Source organism: Scyliorhinus torazame, chromosome 14 (genome assembly GCF_047496885.1).
Source record: "Scyliorhinus torazame isolate Kashiwa2021f chromosome 14, sScyTor2.1, whole genome shotgun sequence".
Classification (NCBI taxonomy): Eukaryota; Metazoa; Chordata; class Chondrichthyes; order Carcharhiniformes; family Scyliorhinidae; genus Scyliorhinus; species Scyliorhinus torazame.
The window spans coordinates 162,766,946-162,776,651 of record NC_092720.1 but is presented as its reverse complement, the minus strand read 5'-3'; the positions used below and the strand labels follow the sequence as shown (position 1 = coordinate 162,776,651).

At 48.1% G+C, this 9,706-nt stretch overlaps 1 non-coding gene across 1 annotated transcript; it reads right to left on the bottom strand.

Annotated features, from left to right (window-relative positions):
* Window positions 1–8,970: 8,970 nt before the first annotated feature.
* Window positions 8,971–9,134, bottom strand: LOC140390903 (U1 spliceosomal RNA). The gene has a single exon (XR_011934948.1). It is a non-coding gene; the product is annotated as a U1 spliceosomal RNA (small nuclear RNA).
* Between the last annotated feature and the right edge of the window lie 572 nt (window positions 9,135–9,706).

The following is a 9,706-nucleotide window of genomic DNA, read 5'->3' as shown; positions in this document are numbered from 1 at the left end:
GAGCTGGACTCACCCAGGCAAGTGGAGAGTATTCCATTACACTCCTGCCTTTGGATTTCGGCGGCAGCGGTGCGCAGGGGCCTTCTGGGAGGTGAGTAGTGTATTTAAAAGCCTTACCTTTACAGGAGCAGCCCTTTGGATTTCGGCGGCAGCGGTGCGCAGGGGCTTTCTGGGAGGTGAGTAGTGAGTTTAAAAGCTCTTACCTTTACAGGAGCAGCCCTTTGGATTTCGGCGGCAGCGGTGCGCAGGGGCCTTCTGGGAGGTGAGTAGTGTATTTAAAAGCCTTACCTTTACAGGAGCAGCCCTTTGGATTTCGGCGGCAGCGGTGCGCAGGGGCCTTCTGGGAGGTGAGTAGTGTATTTAAAAACCTTACCTTTACAGGAGCAGCCCTTTGGATTTCGGCGGCAGCGGTGCGCAGGGACCTTCTGGGAGGTGAGTAGTGTATTTAAAAACCTTACCTTTACAGGAGCAGCCCTTTGGATTTCGGCGGCAGCGGTGCGCAGGGACCTTCTGGGAGGTGAGTAGTGTATTTAAAAACCTTACCTTTACAGGAGCAGCCCTTTGGATTTCGGCGGCAGCGGTGCACAGGGGCCTTCTGGGAGGTGAGTAGTGTATTTAAAAACCCTTACCTTTACAGGAGCAGCCCTTTGGATTTCGGCGGCAGCGGTGCGCAGGGGCCTTCTGGGAGGTGAGTAGTGAGTTTAAAAGCTCTTACCTTTACAGGAGCAGCCCTTTGGATTTCGGCGGCAGCGGTGCGCAGGGGCCTTCTGGGAGGTGAGTAGTGTATTTAAAAGCCTTACCTTTACAGGAGCAGCCCTTTGGATTTCGGCGGCAGCGGTGCGCAGGGGCCTTCTGGGAGGTGAGTAGTGTATTTAAAAGCCTTACCTTTACAGGAGCAGCCCTTTGGATTTCGGCGGCAGCGGTGCGCAGGGGCCTTCTGGGAGGTGAGTAGTGTATTTAAAAGCCTTACCTTTACAGGAGCAGCCCTTTGGATTTCGGCGGCAGCGGTGCGCAGGGGCCTTCTGGGAGGTGAGTAGTGTATTTAAAAACCTTACCTTTACAGGAGCAGCCCTTTGGATTTCGGCGGCAGCGGTGCGCAGGGACCTTCTGGGAGGTGAGTAGTGTATTTAAAAACCTTACCTTTACAGGAGCAGCCCTTTGGATTTTGGCGGCAGCGGTGCACAGGGGCCTTCTGGGAGGTGAGTAGTGTATTTAAAAACCCTTACCTTTACAGGAGCAGCCCTTTGGATTTTGGCGGCAGCGGTGCGCAGGGGCCTTCTGGGAGGTGAGTAGTGAGTTTAAAAGCTCTTACCTTTACAGGAGCAGCCCTTTGGATTTCGGCGGCAGCGGTGCGCAGGGGCCTTCTGGGAGGTGAGTAGTGTATTTAAAAGCCTTACCTTTACAGGAGCAGCCCTTTGGATTTCGGCGGCAGCGGTGCGCAGGGGCCTTCTGGGAGGTGAGTAGTGTATTTAAAAGCCTTACCTTAACAGGAGCAGCCCTTTGGATTTCGGCGGCAGCGGTGCGCAGGGGCCTTCTGGGAGGTGAGTAGTGTATTTAAAAGCCTTACCTTTACAGGAGCAGCCCTTTGGATTTCGGCGGCAGCGGTGCGCAGGGGCCTTCTGGGAGGTGAGTAGTGAGTTTAAAAAGCCTTGCCTGGTCCCGTGTCTGTTCTTCTTTTCTGTTTTATTTGTTTTTATATAAGGCGGGAACCGGAAGTTCGACCTCTGGCAAGTCCCCCCCGCCACCCCCCCCCCCCCGCCCCCCAACCAATAAATTCTGGTGGAGAGGAAACCCGAGACACTACACGTGAAGTGTCTCCCACCCGCCCTCCTCCTCTAACCTAATAATAAGACTCATTGGTGTAAGGTAAGTGCCATATTATATTATTATTATATTATTAGCATTGTGCAGGTCAAGGTTCGGAGGTGGAGGAGCAGTCTCTGTCAGCGAGAGAACCTGAGAACATCTCAGACACTCAGAAGGTAAGTAAGTGATTTTTACTTATTTTTACTTTTATACCTTTTTTCAAATTGTGTGTGTCGGGGGGAAACTGAAGTGACATCACAGAAAAGCTGTGGCCAGAGTGGCTGGTTGGGATTCTAACCTAAACTTAAAAAAAAAATTTGAGTATTTGGGAACTAATTAAACATCATAACTTAATTATAATTTAGAGGATATCTAAGCCAGAGATCGGAGAGTATTATAGTTAGCTATCGCATTTCTATTAGAAATCTAGTGCTAGGAAACAGATAGTTGACAGTAAGTTTGCAATTTTAAAAAAAAAGTATTTAAAAAAAAAAGACAAATTTTAATTTTAATTAATTGACGCAATGTCAGTTAGAGGGGTGCTGTACTCTGACTGTGAGATGTGGCAGGTCCGGGAGGCTTCCAGCGTCCCGGATGGCTTCATCTGCAGAAAGTGCACCCAACTGCAGCTCCTCACAGACCGCATGGTTCGGTTGGAGCAGCAATTGGATGCACTTAGGAGCATGCAGGTGGCGGAAAGCGTCATAGATCGCAGTTATGTAAATGTGGTCACACCCAAGGTGCAGGCAGAGAAATGGGTGACCACCAGAAAGGGCAGGCAGTCAGTGCAGGAATCCCCTGTGGTTGTCCCCCTCTCGAACAGATATACCCCTTTGGATACTGTCGGGGAGATAGCCTATCAGGGGAAAACAGCAGCAGCCAGAGCAGTGGCACCACGGCTGGCTCTGATGTTCAGAAGGGAGGGTCAAAGCGCAGAAGAGTAATAGTAATAGGGGACTCTATAGTCAGGGGCACAGATAGGCGCTTCTGTGGACGTGAAAGAGACTCCAGGATGGTATGTTGCCTCCCTGGTGCCAGGGTCCAGGATGTCTCCGAACGGGTAGAGGGCATCCTGAAGGGGGAGGGCAAACAGGCAGAGGTCGTTGTACATATTGGTACTAACGACATAGGCAGGAAGGGGCATGAGGTCCTGCAGCAGGAGTTCAGGGAGCTAGGCAGAAAGTTAAAAGACAGGACCTCGAGGGTTGTAATCTCGGGATTACTCCCTGTGCCACGTGCCAGTGAGGCTAGAAATAGGAAGATAGAGCAGACAAACACGTGGCTAAACAGCTGGTGTAGGAGGGAGGGTTTCCGTTATCTGGACCACTGGGAGCTCTTCCGGGGCAGGTGTGATCTGTATAAGATGGATGGGTTGCATCTAAACCGGAGAGGCATAAATATCCTGGCCGCGAGGTTTGCTAGTGTCACACGGGAGGGTTTAAACTAGTATGGCAGGGGGGTGGGCACGGGAGCAATAGGTCAGAAGGTGAGAGCATTGAGGGAGAACTAGGGAATAGGGACAGTGTGGCTCTGAGGCAGAGCAGACGGGGAGAAGTTGCTGAACACAGCGGGTCTGGTGGCCTGAAGTGCATATGTTTTAATGCAAGGAGCATTACGGGTAAGGCAGATGAACTTAGAGCTTGGATTAGTACTTGGAACTATGATGTTGTTGCCATTACAGAGACCTGGTTGAGGGAAGGGCAGGATTGGCAGCTAAACGTTCCAGGATTTAGATGTTTCAGGCGGGATAGAGGGGGATGTAAAAGGGGAGGCGGAGTTGCGCTACTTGTTCGGGAGAATATCACAGCTATACTGCGAGAGGACACCTCAGAGGGCAGTGAGGCTATATGGGTAGAGATCAGGAATAAGAAGGGTGCAGTCACAATGTTGGGGGTATACTACAGGCCTCCCAACAGCCAGCGGGAGATAGAGGAGCAGATAGGTAGACAGATTTTGGAAAAGAGTAAAAACAACAGGGTTGTGGTGATGGGAGACTTCAACTTCCCCAATATTGACTGGGACTCACTTAGTGCCAGGGGCTTAGACGGGGCGGAGTTTGTAAGGAGCATCCAGGAGGGCTTCTTAAAACAATATGTAAACAGTCCAACTAGGGAAGGGGCGGTACTGGACCTGGTATTGGGGAATGAGCCCGGCCAGGTGGTAGATGTTTCAGTAGGGGAGCATTTCGGTAACAGTGACCACAATTCAGTAAGTTTTAAAGTACTGGTGGACAAGGATAAGAGTGGTCCGAGGATGAATGCGCTACATTGGGGGAAGGCTAATTATAACAATATTAGGCGGGAACTGAAGAACATAGATTGGGGGCGGATGTTTGAGGGCAAATCAACATCTGACATGTGGGAGGCCTTCAAGTGTCAGTTGAAAGGAATACAGGACAGGCATGTTCCTGTGAGGAAGAAAGATAAATACGGCAATTTTCGGGAACCTTGGATGACGAGTGATATTGTAGGCCTCGTCAAAAAGAAAAAGGAGGCATTTGTCAGGGCTAAAAGGCTGGGAACAGACGAAGCCTGTATGGCATATAAGGAACAAATTTTCTTGACAAATATATGAATAGGATGGGAATAGAAGGATACGGACCCAGGAAGGGTAGAAGATTGTAGCTTAGTCGGGCAGTATGGTCGGCACGGGCTTGGAGGGCCGAAGGGCCGGTTCCTGTGCTGTACATTTCTTTGTTCTTTGTTCTTTGTTCTTTGAAAGTAGGAAGGAACTTAAGCAAGGAGTCAGGAGGGCTAGAAGGGGTCATGAAAAGTCATTGGCAAATAGGGTTAAGGAAAATCCCAAGGCTTTTTACACGTACATAAAAAGCAAGAGGGTAGCCAGGGAAAGGGTTGGCCCACTGAAGGATAGGCAAGGGAATCTATGTGTGGAGCCAGAGGAAATGGGCGAGGTACTAAATGAATACTTTGCATCAGTATTCACCAAAGAGAAGGAATTGGCAGATGTTGAGTCTGGAGAAGGGGGTGTAGATAGCCTGGGTCACATTGTGATCCAAAAAGACGAGGTGTTGGGTGTCTTAAAAAATATTAAGGTAGATAAGTCCCCAGGGCCTGATGGGATCTACCCCAGAATACTGAAGGAGGCTGGAGAGGAAATTGCTGAGGCCTTGACAGAAATCTTTGGATCCTCGCTGTCTTCAGGGGATGTCCCGGAGGACTGGAGAATAGCCAATGTTGTTCCTCTGTTTAAGAAGGGTAGCAAGGATAATCCCGGGAACTACAGGCCGGTGAGCCTTACTTCAGTGGTAGGGAAATTACTGGAGAGAATTCTTCGAGACAGGATCTACTCCCATTTGGAAGCAAATGGACGTATTAGTGAGAGGCAGCACGGTTTTGTGAAGGGGAGGTCGTGTCTCACTAACTTGATAGAGTTTTTCGAGGAGGTCACTAAGATGATTGATGTAGGTAGGGCAGTAGATGTTGTCTATATGGACTTCAGTAAGGCCTTTGACAAGGTCCCTCATGGTAGACTAGTACAAAAGGTGAAGTCACACGGGATCAGGGGTGAACTGGCAAGGTGGATACAGAACTGGATAGGCTATAGAAGGCAGAGGGTAGCAATGGAGGGATGCTTTTCTAATTGGAGGGCTGTGACCAGTGGTGTTCCACAGGGATCAGTGTTGGGACCTTTGCTGTTTGTAGTATATATAAATGATTTGGAGGAAAATGTAACTGGTCTGATTAGTAAGTTTGCAGACGACACAAAGGTTGGTGGAATTGCGGATAGCGATGAGGACTGTCTGAGGATACAGCAGGATTTAGATTGTCTGGAGACTTGGGCGGAGATATGGCAGATGGAGTTTAATCCGGACAAATGTGAGGTAATGCATTTTGGAAGGGCTAATGCAGGTAGGGAATATACAGTGAATGGTAGAACCCTCAAGAGTATTGAAAGTCAAAGAGATCTAGGATTACAGGTCCACAGGTCATTGAAAGGGGCAACACAGGTGGAGAAGGTAGTCAAGAAGGCATACGACATGCTTGCCTTCATTGGCCGGGGCATTGAGTATAAGAATTGGCAAGTCATGTTGCAGCTGTATAGAACCTTAGTTAGGCCACACTTGGAGTTCAATTCTGTTCGCCACACTACCAGAAGGATGTGGAGGCTTTAGAGAGGGTGCAGAAGAGATTTACCAGAATGTTGCCTGGTATGGAGGGCATAAGCTATGAGGAGCGATTGAATAAACTCGGTTTGTTCTCACTGGAACGAAGGAGGTTGAGGGGCGACCTGATAGAGGTATACAAAATTATGAGGGGCACAGACAGAGTGGATAGTCAGAGGCTTTTCCCCAGGGTAGAGGGGTCAATTACTAGGGGGCATAGGTTTAAGGTGAGAGGGGCAAGGTTTAGAGTAGATGTACGAGGCAAGTTTTTTACGCAGAGGGTAGTGGGTGCCTGGAACTCACTACCGGAGGAGGTAGTGGAAGCAGGGACGATAGGGACATTTAAGGGGCATCTTGACAAATATATGAATAGGATGGGAATAGAAGGATACGGACCCAGGAAGTGTAGAAGATTGTAGTTTAGTCGGGCAGTATGGTCGGCACGGGCTTGGAGGGCCGAAGGGCCTGTTCCTGTGCTGTACATTTCTTTGTTCTTTGTTCTTTGTGTCTCGTAGTCGGTGGACAGGTTTTGGGGAGTCAGGATTTGAGTTACTCGCTGCAGAATTCCTAGGTCTGCTCTGGTAGCCGCAGGATTTATATGGTTCAGCATCTGGTCAATGGTAACCCCTAGGATGTTGATAGTGAGGGATTCAGCTATGGTAATGCTATTGAATGTCAAGGGGTGGTGTTTAGATCCTCTCCTGTAGGAAATAGTCATTGCCTGGCACTTGTGTGGCATCAATATTACTTGCCACTTGTTAGCTTATGCCTGGATATTGCCCAGGTCTTGCTGAATTTGTACATGAACTGTTTCAGTATCTGAGAAGTTGCGAATGGTGCTGAACATTGTGCAGTCATCTGCGAACAGCCCCACTTCTGACCATGGAAGGGAGGTCATTGATGAAGCAGCTGAAGATAGTTGGGCCTAGGACACTACCCTGAAGAATTTCTGCAGCGATGTCTTGGAGCTGACATGATTGACCTCCGACCATCACAACCATTTTCCTTCGTGCCAGGTATGACTCCAACCAGCGGAGAGTTTCCCAACTGATTCCCATTGACGCCAGTTTTGCTTGGGCTCCTTGATGCTATACTCAATCAAATGCTGCCTTGATATCAATGGCAATCACTCTCACCTCACCTCACCTCTGACATTCAGCTCTTTTGAACCAAGGCTGTAATGAAGTCAGGAGCTGAGTGACCCTGGAGGAACCGAAACTGAGTGTCCGTGAACATGTTGTTGATGAGTAAGTGCCGCTTGATAGCACTGTTGATGACTCCTTCCATCACTTTGCTGATGATTGGGAGTAGACTAATGGGGCAGTAATTCGCCGGGTTGGATTTGACCCGTTTCTTGTGTACCGGACACACCTGGGTAATTTTCCACATTGCCGGGTAAGCGATTATTTAATAATAATCTTTATTGTCACAAGTGGGCTTACATTAACACTGCAATGAAGTTACCGAAAAGCCCCTAGTCGCCACATTCCAGCGCCTGTTCGGGAACACACAGGGAGAATTCAAAATATCCAATTCACCTAATAAGCACTTCTTTCGGGACTTGTGAGAGGTATCGGAGCACCTGGAGGAAACCCGCAAACACGCAGACACGGGGAGAACGTACAGACTCCGCACAGACAGTGACCCAAGCCAGGAATTGAACATGGGACCCTTGCGCTGTGAATCAACAGTGCTACCCACCGTGCTGCCTCGGTGTTTTCAGTTGAGCGGCAAGATGGTTAAAAATGCCTGTGCCTAAAACAAACATTATTACATTTTTGGAATCATGAGTGTCTAACAACCTAATCTCCACTCGAGTCTTTGCGAAGTTGTTGGACTCTATTTTGCTTAGAAGCTCCCAGGGTTCAACCCAGCTGCTCCACCACCATCTAGTGCTTCTAGACTAGGTTTTGTGAGCAACACCCGCAAAAAATACAAATCCAAAACACTGGATGCTGGGAATCTGGAATAAAAAGAGGAAATACTGGAATATTGAGCAGATTGGGTGACATCAGTGAAGAGAGAGAGGAACAAAGTTAACATTGAAGGCGTCTGACCTTTCCTCAGCCGGCAATAAAACATTTACTCTTTTTAAAAAAATGTTTTTATTAAGGTATTTGCAAAATTTTTATAACAATACCAATAAAAGACAATAACATTAAAATAGTAGAAAAGACATTTCCCCACCCGACCCAATCCTCACACACCTCAACCATACAACACTCACCCGCCCGGCCCCCCCACTCCCGTCCCCCCACGGAATGCTGCATCTGCTGACATTTCAATTTTCCCTGAGAAAGTCTATGAACAGCTGCCACCTCCGAGAGAACCCTAACAGTGACCCTCTTAAGGCAAACTTTATTTTCTCAAGACTGAGAAACCCAGCCATGTCACTAACCCAGGTCTCTACTCTTGGGGGCTTTGAGTCCCTCCACATTAAAAGGATCTGTCTCCGGGCTACCAGGGAGGCAAAGACCAGGACATCGGCCTCTTTCACTCTCTGAACTCCCAGGTCTTCCGACAGCCGGTGTCCATGCATTTAAATTGTGTACCTTGTGTTGCCCTATTATGTATTTTCTTTTATTTCCTTTTCTTTTCATGTACTTAATGATCTGTTGAGCTGCTCGCAGAAAAATACTTTGCACTGTACCTCGGTACACGTGACAATAAACAAAATCCAATCCAATAAGAGCGTTGTTTAGGAGTTTGTTAACAGTGACAGTGTCTTTCAGTACATACTTGCTGTTTCTGCCTTCACAGCGATGTTGTCAGGCCTGCTGAGTATGTGTTGGGGGGGTGGGGTGCAGGGGAGGGGGGCTGTTAATTAGTCCTTACAGAATTGCTGAGTGCTTTTGGTGGAAAGCTATTACGATTGAATAACCCTTCAGCCATTTGCGTTTTAAATAAAAACAGAAAATGCGGAACAAACTCAGCAGGCCAGGCAGCAAGTGTAGAAGGAGAAACACAGTTAAAGTGACTTGTCTATTGATTCTGCTTCAGAACTTTGTTTGAAATTATAAACTCGATTTTTGATTTGTAAATCAGAGGAAGCGCGAACACAGTTCTCCACAACCAGCAATTCTGCAATCAAGTATCCCGCATTTGGAGGTCGCGTGGGCATCAGCACACCCAGAGTGCAAAGGGATAGCCTTACCCTGGGAAATCACTTTGCCTGATCATTAACTCTCCCCTGCCAGGTAAGTGCGCTCAATAATTCCCACACATTGTCACTCCATACGACGAACTTCTTTGAACACTCTCACAAACTCAATTTTGATACAGTGACTACCATCTTTATTTGCACACGGACCAACAGCTGTAAAATGCTGAATAAATAGGCGCTTGATGGCCGGCATAGACACGATGGGCCGAAGGGGTTCTTTCTGTGCTGTAAAGCTCTGTGACTCTATTACCTTTAAAAGAAAATGACTTATGGGCAGTCGAGGATGACTTGCTTTCACTCCTGGGAGGTGGATTCTGTGGTGGCTGAATAGTCCAATCCTGGACCCTCAAACTCTGCCACAGGTTTGGCAGGTGGTGTTTGATAATAATAATCTTTATTGTCACAAGTAGGCTTATATTAACACTGCAATGAAGTTCCTATGAAAATCCCCTAGTCGCCACACTCCGGTGCCTGTTCGGGTCCACTGAGGGAGAATTCAGAATGTCCAATTCACCGATCAAGCATGTCTTTTGGCACTTGTGGGAGGAAACTGGAACACCTGGAGGAAACCCATGCAGACACAGGGAGAACATGCAGACTCCAAGCCGGGAATC